At 36.8% G+C, this 9,324-nt stretch overlaps 1 pseudogene; it reads left to right on the top strand.

The window, feature by feature from the left end:
- Positions 1-1,632: 1,632 nt before the first annotated feature.
- On the top strand, positions 1,633-2,475 carry LOC115517226 (annotated as a pseudogene).
- Positions 2,476-9,324: the final 6,849 nt, after the last annotated feature.

Raw genomic sequence — 9,324 nt, 5'->3', positions numbered from 1 at the left:
AACAACATAGATAGAGATTATAATGTTAAGCGAAATAAGTCAAAGAAAGACAAATACCATATAATCTCACTCATATGTGAAATTTAAGAAACAAAACAAACAAGCAAAAGGTAAAAAAAATGACAGACAAACCAAGAAATAGTCTCTTACCTATAGAGAACAAACTGATGGTTACCCATAGGGGGTGGAGTGAAAGTGGGAGAATGGCTTAAACAGGTGATGGGGATTAAAGAGTACACTTATCATGATGATAAAAAAATTTAAAAAAAAACTATGAAAAAAACTATGAAAAACACTAACCTAAACAGCCATTTTTCCAGAGATGTACAGATGACCAACAGACAAATGAAAAAGTTCTTGACATCACTAGTCATCAAGGAAATGTAAATCAAAATTAAAATGATATATCACCTTACACCTGTCAGAATAACTAAAATAAAAAAGATAAAAATAAGTATGGCAAGGATGTGGGGAAAAGGAATTCTCATACACTGTTAGTGGGAATCCAAATTGGTGCAGCCACTGTGGAAAAGAATATAAAGATCCATCAAAATATTAATAATGGGAATACCATATGATCCAATAATTCCACTATTTACCCAAAGAAAACAGAAACATTAAATCAAAAGACATACACAACCCTATGTTTATCACAGCACTATTTACAATAGTCAAGATACAGAAGCAATCCATGTGTCCATTGATAGATGAATGGATAAAGACAATGTGAGATAGATAGACAGATAGATAATATGGTGGAATATTACACAGTCATTAAAAAGGAATGGATTTTGCCACTTATGAAACCATGGATGGACCTAGAGGGAATTATGCTAAGTAAAATAAATCAAATAGATAAAGACAAATATTATATAATTTTGCTTATATGTGGAATCTAAATAACAGAACAAATGAATGAACAAACAAACAAAAAGCAGAATCAGACCTAAAAATACAGAGAACAAACTGATGGCTGCCAGAGGAGAGGGGATGTGGGAATGAGCAAAATGGGTGAAGGAAAGTGGGAGATACAGGCTTCCAGTTATGGAATGAATAAGTCATGGGAATAGAAGACACAGCATAATGATAATGTAATAGAGATGTTTTGGGACAGATGGTAGCATAGACAGATGGTGAACATAGTGTAATAGTATGATGTATAAGCTTACCAAATCAGTTTGTTGTTCACCTGAAATTAATGGAACACTGTGTGTTAACTATATTCAAATAAAAATATTTTAAAATAAATAGAGTCTCTTGTAAAAATATATTCTAGAGGTGGGCTGGGAGGGTCTGGATGGAGGAGTTGCTCCCCACCCCACCCCTTCCTCTGTGAAGTGGTCTCCATTGGTGGCCAGTCCTTGGGAAGGCCTTGGGGAACTACTACTCCCAGAGCATCCCAGGCACCCAATCTCTGCCCTCCTGGCTTTTTGCATGGAGCACTACTACTCTGGAAATGCAGTGAACTTGATGGCCCAGCCTCTGGTGTCCCCCACCATGCATAGAATGTGGAAGATTCAGTGTCCCCAGGCTGTAGCAAGCACACCTGGAGAAGCTGACCCTGGGAATCACCTGCATACTAGAATCTTCCCCAGGTGTGACAGAGGGTGACTATCATAGAAAAAAAAAAAACCTGCTGAATGTCATATGATTTCTTCATGGGAATAAAAAATAACTGTGTGTTACCTGAGGATGTGAAGAACTTTTACCTGATGACCACTGGCTTCCACAGGACATGGAATGTGAAACTGGATGAGCATATCATTCTACTGGGCATCATGGCAATTAACAGAATCTCAAAACTGACTCAATTCAACCAGTTTTCTGTGTATTCACTCCCTAATCCACCAACCCTGGTAAACCTGGAAGATGATGGTCTTGAAGCCAGTGAGAACCAGCCAGAGAAGACTCACTTTGATTCTCCAAGTGTGATATTTGAGCTGGATCCTTGCAACGGGAATAGGAAGTTTTCCTTGTCTACAAAGAGGGAAAGCAGTGTTAGTGTGACACTGAAATCTGGTTCCTGGACAGAGTGTTATACTGGCATTTTCTTACAGATACCTTTACCACTTACTATCACCTGCTCATCATGCACATGGGTCTGCCACAGTGGCAGTAGGACTTCATCATCTATGGAATAGCCCACAAGACAAAAAAAAAATGGTTCAACATGTATCAATCCATAACCTACAGCACAAACCTGCTTGCAGAAGAGACCAACTCCTTTGTGAACAAAGCTGGATCCCAGCAAAGTATTCAAAAGCAAGAATAAGGCATTAATCCCCCAAAAGAAAATGCCTGTCCAGTCTGCATAGGCAGGATGCGAGGAAAGGACTCTGGGGAAGATCTGAGCCCATCAAGTGCTGGCTAATACCAAAAGGAGTATAAGGCCTAGGATTTGGCCAGAAGGGGCCCTCAGGTCCTCCCTCCACCTCTAAATCCACTTCTAGCCCTGGAAACCCTGTCCATAAATGAGCACCCCCACCTTCCCACCAGCCCCATCAGATGATGCACAGATGACCCAAGGCTCAGATTCTGTGTGTGGACCATAAGCATCTTCCCATCTGAGTGAGTCAAACCCTAGGCTTTCTATTGGTATTCGCCAGGAGTTCAATGGTGTACTCAGGTCTCCCCCAGAGTCTTTTCTTCATGCCCTGCCTCTGAAAGATGTGGAGAGTTTCAGAACTTGTTTAAGTAGCTAAATAAATCTGTTAAGAGCTTTCCTCTATTTCCATCCCCAACCCTCTGCACCCCTCAGCAGTGATTAGAGAAGTCTCACAAATAAACCACTGTTTTGACCCATAAGAGATTAGAGCTGTGCTGTTCAACTGGTAGCCACTAGCCACATGTGGTTGTTTAAACTATATTAAAAATTCAGTTCCTCAGTCTCAAACCATAAGGGACTAATATATAGAGACCAAACTTAAGGTTTCTGGCAGGGTGCTGGGTGGGGGGGGGCATGGACTAACTGGGTTACGGGCATTAAGGAGGGCACTTGTTGGGATAAGCACTGGTTGGTATATGTAAGTGATGAATAACTGAATTCTATTCATGAAACCATGATTACACTATATGTTAACTGACTTGTATTTAAATTTTAAAAAATCACTTCTTCAATCACATTACCCACATTGTTAGTATCCATGTGGCTGGCAGATTCTGTATTAGACAACATAGAGATAATAGAACATTTCCATCATCACAGAAAGTTCTCTTGGGCAGCACTGCATTAGAATATTTTCATGCTGCCCTTGCTTAGATCAGCTCATTTTTGTTAGACAATGTGAATACCTTAATCTGATAGGTCATAATGTTTCATGAAAACTCTTGAAGATACAATTATGTGTTTTTATTTTTCATGAGTAATTCTCTGCTCCTTTTTCAGTTTCCTATAAAGTTTATTGCTTCCAAAAAAATATTCTAGGCATTTCTGTGAGGATGTTTTGTATGGGAATAAGATTAAATAAGAAGACTGGGAACCTGGGTGGCCCAGTTGGTTGAGAGTCTGACTCTTGATTTCGGCTCAGGTCATGATCCCAGGGTTGTGGTATCATGCCCTATGTCAAGCTCCAGGCTTAGTGTGCTTAAGATTCTCTCTCTCTCCCTCTGCCCCTCTGCCCCTGCTCATGAACTCTTTTTTTCCCTTCTCTCTCTTAAAAAATGAACTTAAAAATTAAAAATAAGGGGCACCTGGGTGGCTCTGTCAGTTAAATGTCAGGCTATTGCTCAGGTCATGATTTCGTGGTTCATGGGTTCAAGCCCTGCATCGGGTTAACTGCTGTCAGCACAGAGCGTACTTTGGATCCTCTGTCACTCTCTCTCTGCCCTTTCCACACTTGAACTCTCTCTCTCTCTCTTTCAAAAATAAACATTTTAAAACTTATTTAAAAAATTAAAAATAAATAAATAAATAAATCAGGAGACTGAGTGATTTGGAGACTGAGTGATATGGACTATCCTCCATAATGTGGTCTCCCACATCAATCAGTTGAATGCCTCAGGGGAATAAAAAGGCTGACCCTAAGTAAGAGAAGTTTTATTGCCAGGTAGTCTTTGATCTGGTGTCAGCTGTTTTCCTGCCTTCAGACTTGAACTGAACCATTGGTTCTTCCTGGGGTTCAACTGTGCGGGTCTTCAGACTTCAAGTTTCCAGCTTGACATCTCATCTTGCAGAACTTAGAATTTGCCAGCCTCCATAATAGTGTCAATCAATTCCTTATAATAAACTTGTGTGTGTGTGTGTGTGTGTGTGTGTGTGTGTGTATAAATCCTATTTGCTATATTTTTCTGGAAAGCCCAGACTAATACAGATGGATTAGTTGTTTCTTTAAATCTATCCCTAAACCACCCTGGCTTCTCCAAACGTTAAGCATATTCATGTTGATACTATTTGAGTATATTTTATATAAATGCTATCCTATATGTAGATGCTCAAACAAATACGATGCTTTTTTCTATAAGAGAGCTAAGTCCCTACACCAAGGGATGGGGGGACGACCTGTACAGTAAAGGTTAATGGTAGATTTGAGGTGTTCAATCCCTTTACATTCCAAAGAAACCGACCCTTGAACCTACCCTTGGGAGGTAACCTCTAAGGACTGGTCAGATCCTGCCTAACAAGAGTGTCTTTGTATACCTGAGGACTTGGGCTATACCAGAGAGGTTATGCTAGTGTAATTTATGGTGGAGACGTTAGGCCATATTGTATCTGTTTTGACCTCTGGAGTAAAAGGGAATTGAGTGACTCATGGACATTTTATGCCTACATGACCAACTCCAATAAAATCTCTGTCTTGGGATTGTATTTCTGGGTTACAATAATACATACGTGTTGTTATGCATTAATCTAAAAGAAATAAGCGTTGTTATACAATTCCACTGACAGGGAAAACCAAAAGCTCATACCTTGTCCCTCCTGGACTCTTCTTTATGTGCCTTTTACTTTTACTTTACTTTGTAATAAATTAGAATCATGATTATAACAGCTTTTCTTAGTTATGTTTCTTTATAGTGAATCATTTGACCTAAGGATTGTTTGGGTCCCTGACACAACATTAGCCCCCCAAAAATGTATTATTGGTAGTTTTTAAATATGTATATGTATACAAATACACACACCACACACACACATGCATTATGCTTATATGTGTACATGTGGGGTGTGAGTGTGTGTGTTTGCTTAAAAGATCAGTTCAGTCCCACAGTGGATTAAGTCATTCTCAACTAATGGTTTTTGTTATTATAAAGTTCCAAAGTAATAAAATAATAACTAATATTTATTTAGTTCTAATTATGATCCAGATCAGGTGTTATATACCCTTTACTGCATTTCCCAAACTAACTCTGAAGTAAAGTTTATTCACTCTATTTTGGACAGAAGTAACGAAGCTAAGATGGATTACCCAATGTGCCCAGTGTCTCACAGCTAATGCACTCAATCTCAGTTCTGTCTGGTTCTATTCTTTCTGGGAGGTGGGTCCACTGCCCTATTTCCAATGATATTTTGCGGTCCAGATGCTTCAGCAATTTTAAATTGGTTTTTATTTAAATTACAGTTAGTTAACAACATACAGTGTTAATCTTAGTTTCAGTTGTGCAATATAGTGATTTAACACTTCCATATATCACCCAGAGCTCACCACAATAAGTACACTCCTTAATCCCCATCTCCTATTTAACCCATCCCCCATCACCTCCCCTCTGGTAACCAACAATTTGTTCTCTATAGTTGAGTCTGTTTCTTGGTTTGCCACTCTTTCTCTTCTTTTTCCTTTTACTCATTTCTTCTGTTTCTTAAATTCCACACATGGCTGAAATTATATGGTATTTGTCTTTCTCTGACTGACTTAACTTAGCATAATAGTGTCTAGCTCCATTCACATTGTTGCAAATGACAAGATATTCTTTTTCATGGCTGAGTGATAGATGATAGGTAGATAGATAGATTGATATTAGATAGATAGATAGATAGATAGATGATAGATAGATAGATGATAGAAAGACCACATCTTCTTTATCCATTCATCAGTCATGCAATTTTGTAAACTTGAACACTTTTTGTAGAGATTAATCTGTCTTTACTTTCTTTGTATATTACACATTATATTTTACAGTAGACTTTTGCACTAGATTTTCTAGAGTGCCCACATTTCATGCATGAGGAAACTTGGAGCCTCAGAAAAGTCATCTGACCTTCTAAAGTCTACATAGCCAGCTTGAAGACTTAAACTAAAACTTCTGATTCCAAAGTACACACACTTTTCATGGAAAGAAAAAAATTTAAGTTTTTGTTCTTCCTGAGTCATGGAAGATAAAATGACTACTGGGGTAAAACCTCCTGCCTGCTATTAAAGTTTAATAAGGTCTACAATCTCAAAAACTCTGCAAAAACACTTCAGTATATTTACTTTCTGAATTTTCTAAGTTGTTGAGCTTCACTTGGAGATGACTAAATAAGAATGGTTGGCCTCCACTTTGCCTCTCTCTTTCATTTAGCTTGTGTTTGTCACATTTAATCCAGAATGAAATTGAATCCTCTGTTAAAACATTTGGTTTGCACAAACCCTGAGGCAATGTTGACTTTACCTGAAAATATCCTTCTGTGCTCTTCCATAATGAATGAACATTTCATTCCTAATGTGTGTGAACTCTAGGACAAGATGTCTGAAGGGTAGATAAAGTTGCTTGATTCTAGTGTGTTGTTGTTGCTACTGTTATTTTTCTTTTAATGTTAAAACACTACACAAGGAAGACACTAAATATTTATTGTCATATACTGGAAAGAGATGAGATTAAAATGTTTGTTTATGTATATATAAGTTTATTAAGAAAAGCTTATTATATTTTTATACAGCAGCATATGAGGTGGGCTGAGCACAGGCTATAATATTAGAAAAGAGAGTTAAAACTTCATCCCATGAAGTGATATCATGGGCAAGTCACTTCATCTGAAGTGGGATGAATGTACTGAGATGGGATGTCTCATTTGTAGAACGAGGAGATTGGCCAAGGAGTGATTAAGTATTCTAATTTTTTATCTATCTCCTTGATGTATTATAAGGAATTAATTTTCCTAACAGCTTTGTTGAGGAAAAATGTAAATACCATGAAATTCTCCCATTTTACATGTATATAGTTAGATGAGTTTTAGTACATTTACAGAGCTACACAACCATCAACACAACCCAGTTTTAAATATTTCTATCATCCCTCAAAGTTTCCTCAATCTGTTGTTTCCCTTTCAACCCCACACAGCCACAGATCCACTTCTTGTTCTAATAGATTTGCTTCCAACACCTCCCCAGCTTTATTGTGGATATATTTGACATATATGACACTGTGCAAGTTTAAGGTGTAAAATGTGATATTTTGATACACATATATAATTGTGAAATAATTACCATAGTAAGTTTAGTTAACACATTTATCACCTCACATTATTACCATCCCCCCCATGGTGAGAACATTTAAAATTTGTTCATTTTGCAACTTTCAGGTATTTAATACAATATTGTTAACTATAGTCATCATGCTTCCCATTATATCCCCAGAACATAACTGGAAGTTTGTGTCATTTGATCAATATCTCTTATTCCCTCCACCTTCCAGCCCCTGGCATCCACCAATCTATTTTTTCTTTCTATTGGTTTTTTTTTTTTATTCTACATACAAGTGATACCGTATACTGTTTGTCTTTGCCTGATTTATTTCACTTCACGTAATGCTCTCAAGGTTTATCCAAGTTATTGTAAATGGCAGCATTTCCTTCTGTTTATAGCTTAATTGTATTCTATTGTATGTATGTGTGTTTCACCTTACCCATTTATCCATCAATGGACACTTAGATTATATCTATTTCTTGGCCATTATAAATAAAGCTGCAGTGAACATGCAGATATTTCTTCAAAATCGTGATTATATATATATATATATATATATATTATATGGTAGTAATAAAATCATACATTCTGTGTTTGGCTTCTTTCACTTAGTGTGATGGTATTGAGATTCATTTATGATGTAGTGTGTAGTTTGTTTCTTTTGGTTTCTGGGTTGCATTTCTTTGTCAACTTTTAAAAACTATAACACATCCTCCTCTCCAAGGGGATATGACTTTATAAAAATATTATAAATCTGGGTTTATAATTTCCCATTACACAATGCTTTGAGGTCCTCACTTTTCTCAGAGCTCTGAAGTAAAACGCATCAAATAATTATGTACTTAAAATGTACTGTGTAGGGCACAATAGGTTTTGTAGTACCAAATGTTCTTTAAGATATTATTGCCCTCTTTATCCTAGGGAATTATCTGTATTCCGTACCTGTGAAGCCATAATGGAGGACAATATGTTCCTAATAAAACTAGCTCCAGGTGTTCAAATTCATAAATGATTTGTTCTGGATAGATAACCTTAAATTTCCTCTTTGTCAAGGCTTGTTATTCATTTTTAAGTTCTCTTCTTATTATATTGCTTTCCCACTAGTTTTTTTTTTTTGGTGAAAATATGATTTGAAGGTATTCCTGAATATATGCAATCATATCCTCAGTTTAAATACAATGATAATCCTTTCCAAAAGGACTAAGTTTACTTTCCTCTTCTCTCAACTTCCACATAAATTACCCTAAAGAAGTTTAAATGTTGAAAAAACCTAACCACGATAGGAACAGCAGTCAGGTTAAGGGTAGTGGTGGTGGTATCATCATTGGGAGGACACTGGTGAGTTTTCAAGAAATTTCTGGAAAATGGAAAAGAGTGGGCATGTAATGGGAAGGTGTTGTAACTAGAATATAAATAAGTTCTGGACAACTAATGCTGAGCATAGTGATTATAATAGACAAAACTGTGTTACATACTTCAAAGTTACTAAAAGACTAGGTATTAAATGTTCTCACCACACACAAGAAAAGAAATGATAATTATGTGACTTGATAGAGGTGTTAGCTAATGATATGGTGATTATCATATTGCAATCTATAATTGTATCAAATCAACACATCATATACCACAAACTTATAAATGTTATATTTTAGTTATAATCTCATTTTTAAAAAAGGATGGGAACCTACTAATGAACCATACAAAACAGGAAGGCATATCTCAGAAGGTATGCAGAATAGGCTTGGTGAAGGCAGGCTAAAGGCATGAAAGGAAGAATGGGGCAGAAAATGCAGAGTAGCTTAACATCTGCTCTTAGAACATTTGCCTCACTATTTTCTTCCTCACCCTCTCTGTATATTCAACTTGCACAGTTATCAGCATTCTGGACTTTCCCTTGGGTAAAACACAGATAAAATGATACACCTATAAAAGAATAATGACAACA

The sequence above is a fragment of the Lynx canadensis genome, chromosome B3 (assembly GCF_007474595.2).
Source record: "Lynx canadensis isolate LIC74 chromosome B3, mLynCan4.pri.v2, whole genome shotgun sequence".
Classification (NCBI taxonomy): domain Eukaryota; kingdom Metazoa; phylum Chordata; class Mammalia; order Carnivora; family Felidae; genus Lynx; species Lynx canadensis.
The sequence above is the reverse complement of the archived record's forward strand: the minus strand, read 5'-3'. Positions and strand labels throughout refer to the sequence as shown.